Raw genomic sequence first — 13,071 nt, forward strand, 5'->3', positions numbered from 1 at the left:
AGGAAGGTCCCATAGTGGACAAAAATGTTGGATGTTTATGGTTATTTCCATACAATCTTTTTGACTACTATAATTGCAGTGCTGAGTCTTCTTTTTCCAATTTGGTTTGGGTGAAGTATTTTTATATTGTATAGTTATGATCCATGCACTTGCTTTTTTATGACAGTTGCTATGCTGATGTGTGCCTACTACCCATCATGTATATAATGTATATAATGTATATATTGTTGCAGGACAGCCTTGCCGTTGGCTCAGAAGGAGTCCACACAGTGTATTTGAGGCTGTAACAAACCCTTCGGTGGTTTATTTCCCCACAGCCTAAACAAAGTATTGTAGGCACACTGACTGTTTAAGGAAAAAACTAAATCATATAACAAAAGCCTTTGCAACATTAGGGAGGTTAACGAGACATAACAGCCTAACAATCTGACTGCCTAGCTACGCTTGTTCCAGTCTAAACAATCCACATTGGATGTATGGAATCAAAATATAACGTCCTTAAGTGTAGTGCTGGGAATCCATCCTAGCAGTTTCCAAGAAATTCCTCTGGAACTGTGACACCTTCAGAAAGGACAGCTCTGCTCCCTCAGCAGGGTGTGGAGGTTCCATTGCTGGATGGCATTCCCAGCCAGTCCCAGCAGTCCCTGCATCCAGCAGATGCAGGAAAAAATGGGATGAGCACTGCTCTTAGGTAAATAGGCTGGAGGGAAGTATGATGAAATTATTTAGTAGGCATAATAGCCAAAAAGTAAAAACACAGCTGAATCCTCTGATGCGTTTCCCGCCTCTATGAATTATATTATTATATTATTATATAATAAATTATGGAGACATGCCTGAGCTGAAAAAAGAGCACACCTGTGTGGTATTTGCGAATGGTTATGCAAAGTATATTTATACAAGTCCCATCCCACACTTTCTAAAAGGCTTGCCATACCAACTATATAGCGTTCATAATAAGCCTAAGGCACCAACCTAATTACTCAAATGGTGTCCGACCCACCAGGACTAGAAGCCACAACCACTGTTTTCTAGGCCACAGCTCTAGCAGTGTCATTAGCATATCGCTCAGGTGTGCTCTTTTTACAGCCCAGGCAATTAGAAAGGTCTCTCTCTCTCTCTTGTGAAAAATTAGTCTGGGAACGGATTGTTCGTTGCCTCCTAAAGGAAAAAAATCTGCAATTGCGGAGTTCCCTTTTGGAAGGTGATCTGCGGATCAAAGGAACTGCCCCGATCCAAGGCGGATCCAAATTCGAAACACAAAATGTGCCTATCTCTACTAAAAGGTTTCCCAACCTATCATGATTCTACACTTCTCTTGGACGAATGCAGCTACTGGAACTACAATATGCATTACATTCAAATGGAATTTAATGGATGCATGTTCTAAGAGTAGAAGGAGAGGATCATTTTAAACCAGAACAGCCTTTAATGAAAAAAAAAAAAGTTGTTTAAGTTTGTAAACAAAAATGTACTTGCACTCAGTCCTATTTTGTACCATAACCACAGGGACCACTTTTCCCTTTTTACTTTCCATTATAATTTATCGATAATAGTATATTTTTTCTACTTCGTCAAAAACAAAACAAAAAAATTCCTTGACCCAATACAAGTCAATAAAAGATTAAGAGATCTCATAAATGTTCCTGTCACCCAAGATTCTCAAGTGCCTTTAATGACAGCATGCTGCTGTCCCCTTGTTCACAGTGCTGTCACATTAAGGGAACGACAACAACCACTCCCATCGCATCTTCCCATGTCATCCCTAACATTAATCATTCCCATTAAAAAAAGTGGGATCTAATTTAGCCAAGATGTATATTCTTACAAGGGCTGGGGAGACCCTATGAAGTATTAACCTCATTTGTTGCTGGCATGTTGATCAGCTACTGAGTTAAAAATGCATCTGCCAATGGATACACCTATTCACCACCCCATTATTACAGATTTAAATGGCATAAATACAGTACTTTGAAGATATAGAATATATGTCTGTGTGAATTATGCACGGAACTGGCAGTGTTTGTGTTAACATGCATTGACCTGGTACTGTTTGTGTGGATTACACATAGATCCGGCAGCATTTGTGTGACACACGGATCCAGCAGTGTTTGTGGGAATTACACATAAATCTGGCAGTATTTGTGCAAATGTATAAACCTGGCAGGATGTAACTTTATGAGAATGATATATGGATGTAATCAGTTTATGATAATTATGTCTGAATCCAGTTTTTATCCACAGCCTTTTATTTCTAGTCTGTAATAGCGAACCACATTTATAAGGAATCCTCCCCTCCTCGGACTGTGAAACCCCCTGAATATGCAAATCCAGTGTCTATGACACCTCCCACCCTGGGATTCCCCCATCTTCACATATCCATCCGGAGGAATTAGGCAGATTACGATGCAGAATATTTTGGTGAGCATCAGATTACTGACACACACACACACACACAGTCACACACACTTTTCCACGAGATGGGGAGAGGGGATGCTGCCCTGAACAGATATGCTTGCAGAGAGAGGTGGAAATGAACCTCACTGTGTGGGAGTAACCTAGCACAAAATGAACATACACACTTTGCCGCCCAACATCACTTCTCTTTCCCCTCCACCTCCAGTGAATGTGTCATGTATATCCCATTCCTACAGACCCATCCTGCTTAGAAATAAGCCTCACACCCCTCCCTCCTCCTGTTTATTCCCACCCCTGCCAGCCGCGCGGTAATTGGCTGCTCCCAGGTGCCAGGCGGCTCGCATTGGCCCGGCGGTGGGTCACGTGGATGGGGGAGTCACGCGCTTTCCGGGAACCCGTCAGGAAGGAAATAAACAAAACAAACCAGAAAGCATGGAGACTGTGCAGGGGCAGCACCAGCAGGGAGGGTGAGAACCCCGGGGTGGGGGCAGAAGATACACACCACTTGCGAGGAGGGACAAGGCCTGCCCATAGCATCCACAGCCTAGCCACTGCTGGCAGGTGAGGAGTGACAGGGAAGGGGGTGTGCACATCTGGGATGGTATTTGCAGAGATCTCGGGGGGGGGGGGGGGGGGGGTTGCAGAGTGTGCACTCAGGGGAGGGCTCATGATGAGAGGGGGCAGGGCGTGCAAGACTGAAGCACATTGAAGTTTGGTGAGAGGGGGAGGGCATGGCAGGGTCACAGCACATGTAGGGTTAATGAGATACAGGGCATTGCATGGGCAGGTGGAGGGTTCATGGGATGCAGGGTACTTTAGAGGAAGGGCATCTGCACCAGGGGAAAGTTGTTTAGAGGTAGGGCATGCCAGGGTCACAAACCCAGGAAGGGTTCATGGAAATAAATAAATAAGGGCAGCTCATCGGGAGCAGGAAGTGTCAGGTTCACCATAGATGTTGTTGTTGTTTTTAAGATCGCATGGTATTCTAGGACCAGAAACCATACAGGTCCCATGTGCTAAAGGGGATGCCATTAGTCTGTGATCACAAATCCTCCCCCTGTTTGTCTGTCTTTTGGTCTTGACGAGTGGTCTGTTTGCTTTATGCAAGAAAAAGGAAAACAAATGTCTTATGTAGCATTGCATGCAAGTAAAAAGAAAACAAATGTCTTATGTAGCATTGCATGCAAGAAAAAGGAAAACAAATGTCTTATGTAGCATTGCAGTTTGAGGGATCTGTTGTGAATGTCTTCTGCATTCAGTGAAGGGAGGGACACATGCATGAGGAGCAGCTTTCTAGGGGGCGTGGTGGATCAGAGAGATGGGAGCTGCAGGAGCTGTTGTTTTGGTGACCATGGGCAGAAGAAGCTGCAAACATGTCACATCTGTGTCATGTCCATTCATTGAAAGTCTGAAACAAGTGGGTAATGAATGTATAGCATTGCATAGCATAGAGAAATCGGTCAGTGTGCGGGGATGTAAAGGGGAACCTCTGTTTCCATATCTTCTGTTTACCAGGATTTAACTCCCCCCCACTGAAAGATGAAGCTGGTTAGGTTTCATATCCATGAGAGAAACTTCTAGATGAGGCTGGAAATGGGGTCGTGTGTGATTGCAATTGATGACAGGGTGTGTGTGTGTATATACTGTATATAGATGAGGGCTGCAAAGCGGCAGGCGAGTCACGTGTTTTGGGATCAGAGTAGACGAATGTGGACATGTTATAGAGTTGTGGAGTCTGTGAAGTGTCACTTACATGGAGAGGACACACAGCTTCACCATCAGTACTTTTTCTTCCACTTCATTGTCTTTTTAAACAGTGTCAGTCCTTGCATCGACTTCAAGGGAACTCTGACAAGCATGATTATATATATTTTTTTCACTGAAAATGTATGATTTAATCTCCAGATCCCCTGTACCGAAATCATACATGTGGGCCCTTGCAGTACATGTTCATGCTTTTGTCACCAATAGTCTCCTGACCCCTTTTTAGTAAGTCTCCCTTTTACCACCGAGATGTAATTTATTTAAACTCCTTGAATTGACGTGTTTAATTTGTGAGGAGGGAGTGTAGGGTCCCTTTTATTTGATCAGAAGATATAGGTTGTTTACATGCTGCATGGGGAGTGTGTTGCTGGCTATGGATCTCTCCTATGCTCTGCATGTCTAGGGGGTGTGTGCACAGAGGAGGGGACTTGCATGTATTCTTACATGCTATCCTTATCCCCATATATTCATGACCTGTCACAGGTCCTCTGCAGTGATAGAGGGAGGGGGCAGCAGGTCTCCCCTCCTCTGCCTTCATCGACTGGTGGGGGGGAGGCAGCAGAGCTGGGGGGAGGCAGCAGAGCTGGGGCTCGGGGATTGTTTATATGTCAGCTCAAAGCAGCTTTGTAGGAAGAAGGGGCGGCACGTTCCAGCTGAGTGACAGCTTGCGCCGACCAATTGGAGCTGGAGCTACGGACCTGCTGTCCAATAGAGAGGGGAGCTGTCGCTATGCATGGCGTTAGGCTGTCTCTGTGCTGGAGGTGCGGCCATGTTGGATGTATATAGCAAAAAGGGGTGTGTGTCAGTCAGATGTTTGTATACAGCTGCTTGTTATATTCAAGTCCCGAGATTAAACAGAGCACTACAGGGTAAAGGAAACTACCTCACAAGTATATGCTTTCATCAGCAGATGTGTTGATATTACTGTATATCAATACATCTAACACATTATGTAGCTATGTCTTTATTCATCTCCAAAAAGTGAGCAGATTTCATTGCAGGAGCACACCGTGTAACTTTCTGATATTTTAAAGAGGGTTATTCATCCATAATGACTTATGTCTCTGGTGCAGAGTGATATATTTTTTTATATCGTTGTTTTCTTTTTTTTGAGGGAAGGCGTACGTCTTTGCACATGTAGGTCTGCAAGTGTTATGTGACAGAAAAATCAGCTTGTGAAGATATCTATATCACTCACTCCCCCCCAAAATTGCAACAACAAAGGGGTGCTCTGTAAACCAGTATATAAAATGAGATCCTGTATAATAAGGAAGTCCAGAGGACAGGCACTCGCCAAAAAGTTTTTATAATCCACTTCAATGTTTCGGCTTGCTATGGAGAAAGAGTGATGAGTGGATTCAAATTTTTTCTTTTAGTGAGTACCGGTCCTCTGGATATTTATATCTATCATTTTTTCTCCCAATGTGGCTCAAAGCGCTTCACAATTTGAATATAGCATGCAGTACACAGCGCTGTACATAGGAGTTTTACAGAGATGGTTACTGCCCCATAGAGTTTACAATCTGTGTTTTTGGTGCCTGAGGCACCGGAAGATAAAGCAACTTTTCCAAGGTCACAAGGAGCTGGTCCTGGGAATTGAACCAGGCTTTCCTGATTCCAACTCAGTGTCATTGTTTTACTCACTGAGCCAGATCATGAATCAAGGTTTAATGTTTTACAAGTAATACATACAAAAATATTACTCACAAATCTGTTTGACTGCTTCGGGTGCACAGTAACACCCCGTTGGGTAATCCAGTGTAAACGAAATCGGAGGATCGACGTTTGTGTCCTGTCTTGGACCTTTGTAAAGATGACAGGACTGAAACGTCTATCCTCCCACAATAAAATAACACTCTTGATTTATTCCCCTAGACGACCTGGAGTTCCGGCCTTTCCTAATTTAGGATTTCGTTTACACTTAAAACTAATCCGTCAGTTCTCCCAGAAAAGGGTTTATAGCTCCACATCACGATGTTCAGTCAAATGTCATTCTGCACAAGGGAGAAATGGGAGGTGTTTACTTTAGTGGTTGATTTGATATTGCTGTACTTTTATTTTGTTTCTTTGCCCTTTTTTAGCGTGAGACCCTGACAGCCAACACTAGCCTGAAACTTTGCCCGCTATGCGTTGTTTTTGCTTTAATCTTTAGTAGATAAGTATACAGTAGATTCCAGGACTTTCCAATGATGTATCATGTTATAAGCCGGGGTGGGCAACTCCAGTCCTCAAGGGCCACCAACAGGTCAGGTTTTAACTATATCCTTGCTTCAGCCACAGGTGGCTCAGTCTTCAATTGAGCTAAAGACTGGAGTTGCCCACACTTGTTATGAGCCCTGACAAAAAGGCGCTCCTTCATGGCACACTGACAGTGGCTGTTCAGCCTGTAGCTACAGTGTAGTGGAATCACACATACCCTTTCTCAATATGCTATGAAGCAGTCTTCCCTTTGTTCGGGAAGACATGAGATGCATTCAGTTAAATAGAGCTGAAGTTTTCCAGAGCAACAGGCGATGGCTTCCCATCATATCAAATATTGGCTATATTAGGTAAGAAATCTATTGCCACATTTTCCTCTGTTGCAAATTTGTTTGTCTTGTCATACTGTATAATCAATACTGTATCTATGAACACTCTAACTTGAAAGGAATTCACAAGAGTGCATTGTATTTATTTTATTGAAATATATTTCCTTGCTTAAAGCTGCAGTTCAGTCTCCCGTTTTTAGTTTGTTTTTTTTAACTTCAATAGTTTCATGTGGGCAATCTCTACTTACCTAAAAAAGTACATAGCTGCCGGTCAATTCGTTCTCTGTCTATTGATCGGCAAAGTTTAGCGACATCTTTAAATATGGGGAATGTAAATCGTTGCTATAGGAACAAGCATGCTTGTTAAAATAGAATACAAGAAAATTGGTCTTTCAAAGTTGTTTTTTTTTTTAACAGAAAATGCTAAAAGTATTTTTTCTTACTACAGAACTGATTTATTAAAAAAAACACACATGCAGGATATTGCATGAACTGCAGCTTTAATGTTTTGTGCATAACTTGCAGCTTTCTTTTACTACTTGCATAAGTATGCTGTAGGCTGCAGCACTTTCCAAATAATGGGGTTTATTCATTAAACTATGAGCGTTGTTCGTGATACTATTACATGGAAACATCCATTTACTTCAGTAGGAGTTACCGTGCAGTTCCCCTTTCTGCACTATGACAGTGTAACGGGGACTTATCCCTGTTTAAATAAAGCAGCATCAGAGCTCTGAGAATCCAGCAGAGAGAGAGAGTTGATTGCAGCCAGTCAATTAACTAGTATCCACCTGGACTAATGAGAGCTCTGTAAAAAGCCTCATGTGAGACACAGGAGAGAGGGATTCCTTAACTCACAATTGGTCTGATACAGGATAGCAGAGAAGCCTGCACACAGACTGTTTTGAGCACAAATGTGTGCTGAGATCAAGATATCCAGAGACCTATATTTCCTGGACACAGAGTACCCAGGAACCTGCCAGAGACTGACATAGAGGGCTACCTGCTTAAGGTACTTCCTGAGACTTTGGGGTGATATGCTGGTAATGGGAATATCCCTCCAGTCCTTCAGATAGGTTCTGGGGAAGTAAGTTAGCCCTTACAAAGGGATAGGGTTTTTTTTTGTGTGTATGTTTTGCTTGGATAAAGAAACAGGCTCAATAAAGCCGAGATATACTTTTCACCCAAATCGGTCTCCATTATATTTACCTCTGCACACATCTCTTACAAGCAGTTTAATGAATAACCAGCCCTATCTATCATATTGTAAGAGAGCACAACATTCGTAACCCTTTTTCTGCTTTGTGGGTAACCTGCAACGCACCTCAAACAATGACCACCCTAAATTGTGATGCTTATTTCCTAATTCAGTAGTGTTGGATATTGCCTCTATGTATATAACCCACCTGCTTTGTTTCCTATCTTCTCATACACTGGGAATCCCCAGGTATCCCAATGAAGATTTAGTTCAATTTACAGTAAAGCTCTATCTGTGGTGGTAGGAGAACTGCCTAGATCCGAACCATATATGCATTGCTGCTCCCTGAACAGCTTGGTACTGTATTTCAAGTGCTGGGAGATAGATTAACTTGCATGATTTCCTATGAAACCTTGAGCCTTCACTTCCCAGTTCACCGTAACTTAGGCACCATGGATCTTCCCCATACCACAATATTGTTGTCAACCTCTTGGTTGCCAGTGTCCCTCCAATAGTGTGAGAGCCCAAAATCAAAGCATTCTTCTTATATTGCAGATTAAATGAGTACATCACTATTAGGTGATACCCTTTTTTATGGGTACTGTACTAACAATTGATATTATAAGACTAGCTTTATAGAGTTCTCCTCTCTTCCTCATGTCAGCAATACTGATTTACAAAGATTCCATGAGTTTAACACAGATGTAAAAAAACAATAATTGAACACAGAAGATGTGGAGAATTCATTCCAGACGGTAAATAAACAGACAGGACAATATATGGATGGAAGAGTTACTGAGATAGTTGGAGAGCATGTAAAACATATAGGCGTTGCACGCTTTTGTCTGTGTCAAAAAGCATTATAATTTTGAAAATGATCATGCTTTTTGACACTAAAGCGAGGACGCAATGCCAATATGGGGTTTCTTACACAATATCAGAATTTTTTGGAATGTTTCTCCCTATCTGTTTAATTTTTATTCCAAACCCTCCTCCCACTTTACGCAGATGATGGATATATGCTCTTGCATGCTCTCCAAATATCTCAGTAACTCTTCCATCCCTTTATTGCCCTGTCACATCTCCTGTCTTAAATCTTTGTAAATCAGTATTGCTGACATGAAGAAGAGAGAACTCTCGAAAGCTTGTATTATAATATCTATTGTTAGTCCAATTAAAAAAAGGATCACCTAATACTGATGTACTCATTTACTCTGCACTATCACAACTGTACTAATACTGCTATTTCTACTTCTTCTAAAATAAGAATTTAGTCCCATGGGACTTATTCCTGTTGCCTCACTGCTGCGTTTTAATAGCCATATTAAGCCCAGTGACGTGTAGAATAATTGTACTGTTAGAGGTCCTCTATGGTTGTAGATATCACAAGTGTTCTTCAGATGAACAGTTCTGATCCTACAATGAGGGTAAATGCCATCACTGTTTTATCTTGTCCGAAACATACAGTATGAACCACTGCAATATGGTAACTAATAGGAATTTATGAACAACGGGTGTTGGCACAACACTAAGCATGTTTTATTTTTAGCCAGTTTAGGAATATTGTTGCTTTAACCCCTCTCCTGCTGGGTGTTCTTTTGGTTAATGAAAAGATGAAGTAAATGTAGCCGTAGAGTGCCCTTTATAGAAGCTAGGGGTCTTTTCACTAGCATGGTAGAGGAGATGCTTCATGTCACACTGAGGTCCGCCTATAGCTACAGTGGAATCGCACAGACTTCAAGAGGCTTTGAAGCAGTCTTCACTATGCCCGGTATAACTTGGCTCCATTAATTTAAATGGAGCTGAAATCTTGCCACGCAAGAGGCATACGCTTCATGCATATTACATTCTGGCCATAGAGTCAATAAACGTATTACACAATTTCCTTTCTATACAATATTTGTTTGTCATGTCAAATAATTATTGCTATATTTATTAACACACAACCTGAAAGGAATATTCAATATTGCAGTTGATTCATTTTTATTGAAATCTTTCCTTGCCCAACCTTTTTGGGTAACTGGCCGTTTTTTTTTGTCCTATAATTTGTCTGGTACATACCTAGTGATTATATAAAAATGTGTGTCTTAGGAACTTCATTGAGATGCACATCTTCTTCTTTTTTCCAAGTGTTTAAGCTGGTACACTATTTTATAGATATACCTACAGGTAAGCGAATGAGAAAAATGGAATAGACGAATTGCAGAATTCACTATGCAATGGAGAAATGACAACAATGTTCACAAAGTAATATTAGGAAATGTAAATGGGAGGATAGCACATGGTAGAATGATCTCGTCGTGTTAGGTAACCAGGTGGGTTACTATAGAAGGAAAATGACATGTAAATGTAGGTGAAAGGAGCTGCCTTTCAGTGAAGGCTGCATTTCTATTTACTTGCACCACCTTTTATCTTCTCTTACAGATCGCCTTTTTAACTACCTTCTCACACATGATCAAGTAAAATGATTGTGATATTCAGTATTCTTATAAACGATCTCCTGTGTGAATTCCCCCCCCCCAAAAAAAAACCTCTTTCAAATGTAATTACTGTTGTAATTTACTCGGTTAATAACATGAATAAATAATCATTTATTTTGAAATGCTGTGCAATATATTGCCATTTTTAGGACCCTGTCCCATGGAGCTTACTACCGAGGGCCTGGACAATTGGGAAATAAAGGGCCATATTTACTAAGCAGTCTTTTGCCATAGAGCACCTTTTGGAGCTGGAAGATACCTTGCAACCCATTCAAGTCAATGTCTTTAAGGTGTTCTCCAGCGCTGGATGGTATCTTATGGCAAATGACTGCTTGGTAAATATTGACTAAAGTGGATTGCTCAAGGTCACACGTTTCTGACAATTTGGACATGGTTCACCTCCTTCAGAGGCAAAGACCTGACCAATGTACTACTTTTTAATTGGTTGGTGGTATTTGTTGTGCTATTCTACTACGACTACTGTAAAACCTGTAGAGAAGGCATTACATTGCTGAGTTATAACCAGAACATGTTTTGGCTGAGTTTACGAATCACTGTGGCTTGTGCTTCTGGGCAGGGGCTCATTATACTCTTTTGTCATGGGGCCCAGACCATAGCAATCAATCTCCATATTAGCTTATCAGCACAGGAGCCTGTTGCTACAGGTTTCCTATAAATATAGATTATAGGTTTCTAGCTAAAAGTTCAGTACCCCATTTGAAAATGAGATCAATGGGATTCCTTTTAAAGCAGACCACCCCGTTTTTGCCCTAGCTGTTGTTGACTTGATTTTATATTTGATTTTGTTAGGCCCAAAGCCTCTAGTAACTTAGAGTGTACCCATTGCAACTTCTGTTGTTTATCCCAACGTTCTCTGTTCCACTATGAGCACAGAACTGTTTTCCATATTAACGTCGGAGGGATTATCGGAGAAACTGTTTTGAACTTCTCTGATTTAGACTATTTTATGCCAAGAGATGTAGAAAAAAAAATCAGAGGCGTTTAACAGTCACGTTTGCTTTGGTTTTGGAATTGGATTTTAGGGATAAACATCATAATTAAAAATTCAGTTAGCAGGGGAAAAGGAGAACAGGCACCACCCTACTGTACAGCATGGTGAAGACATTTAGAAAACGATAAACATTCGGGTGGAACTGCACCTTTTTAAATTGGCAATGAGTTCCCATTGGAATAGTACAGGGATACCCTGAAACCATGCTGTGCTGTGGAATATACAGGACATACGGACATTTCCAGTATGCGGTATTACTAATATGCTTCTTTAAAGAAATGTTTCCTGTAGTTGCTTTTAACATTTTCTATGAAGAATAAAGAAACATACCATTATAAACTGGCGTGTACAAATTGTGCAACAAATATCCTCAATTGCCCATAGAAAACCCCCCACTCCACTCCAGCCACATTATGTATTCAACGCGTTTTGCGACGTAACGTTCTTGGCCAGGAGATCATGCATGCCTAGTCCCCATTACATGACCATAAACAATCCAAAACCTTTAACCCCCTATAACAATTATTCAAATGCCTATGGGTTTACACATGCTATGTCACTTACATATTAGTTGTGCATGTAAACAAATAATATTTTAATGACACAGATTCCTATGCTACTGTAAACAACCAGCTCCCAGTTTGTTTAAACCACCTGGAGAACCTTGTTTTAGGTGGAAAGTCTAGAAAGTTGCACTTTTTTTTTTTTTTTATTTTTTTTTTTTTTTTTAGATTTAAAGCCTTTCCATGACACTTATTTTTTACTTGTTCATTAACAATAAAGAAAAACTTTCTAATATTTATTTATAAAATGTTTTACCAGGAAGTAATACATTGAGAGTTATCTCTCGTTTTACAGTATGTCCTGGGCATAGAGTTAAGATGACAAATAGTACACAGTTGCGTAAGTGAAGAGGGTATACATTATATACAAGACATTGCATGGACAGTTAGGCCGCGCGTATGGTGACGCCACCCGTCGCAGCTAGCGAAAGTTGTATTTCGCTTTGCGGCGGCGTCGCGGGTGACCAGGCCATTGATTGGTTCAGGGGCTGTCACATGAGGCGACAGCCCCTGAAAAATCAAATATTCCTGGCTTCCAAAAATCGCGTTGCCCCGTCGCTTTGTCGTCGTCGAGCTTACTATAAGCACACGTGGCGGCGACAATGCATTTGTTTTCGGGCGACGTCGCCGGCACTATAAGCGCGGCTTTAGAGATAATATGTTATCACCATTATTGGATACTGAAAAATGCTTAGCTAATGTTTTTTCAAAATGCAACATAAATGTACTAAAATCTTTTCTTTCAGACGACTAATTGTTTTCCAAATATATTTACTCTCACGAATATTGTACTACAATGTATAAACCTCTTAATTTCCAACTTCCCTTTTGTAATATAATAACTCCGCTACATGGAAGAATCCCTTTTTTACTTTTGTTAAAGCACAAACCATGTGCTCCTTTCATCTTTACCTCCAGGTGATATTATCAAGATGGGAAACAATCTGTGGTACTTGGTCATAAAAAAAATCTCTTAAAAAGTATGTCAGCACCCAAATCATGCCAATGTCTTTTAATATTTTTTCTAATTTCCTTTTGATTTATTGTTATATTTGGTAACAAAGGAGTGTTAACATATTTATCCTCTTCTTTATTTTTATTATCATCA

At 40.8% G+C, this 13,071-nt stretch overlaps 1 protein-coding gene across 7 annotated transcripts in view; it reads left to right on the plus strand.

Moving 5' to 3' along the window:
• The first annotated feature begins 2,819 nt into the window (after positions 1-2,819).
• The window catches only part of CREBRF (CREB3 regulatory factor), a 33,056-nt gene continuing 22,804 nt past the window's right edge, over positions 2,820-13,071 (plus strand). For 2 of the 7 annotated variants that reach the window (XR_012801742.1, XM_075601001.1), the window contains exon 1: positions 2,821-2,979. The gene's annotated coding sequence lies outside the window, so the exon portion shown is untranslated. The other 5 variants (XM_075600996.1, XM_075600997.1, XM_075601000.1 and 2 more) reach the window with 5 other exon arrangements.

Source organism: Ascaphus truei, chromosome 5 (genome assembly GCF_040206685.1).
Source record: "Ascaphus truei isolate aAscTru1 chromosome 5, aAscTru1.hap1, whole genome shotgun sequence".
Classification (NCBI taxonomy): Eukaryota; Metazoa; Chordata; class Amphibia; order Anura; family Ascaphidae; genus Ascaphus; species Ascaphus truei.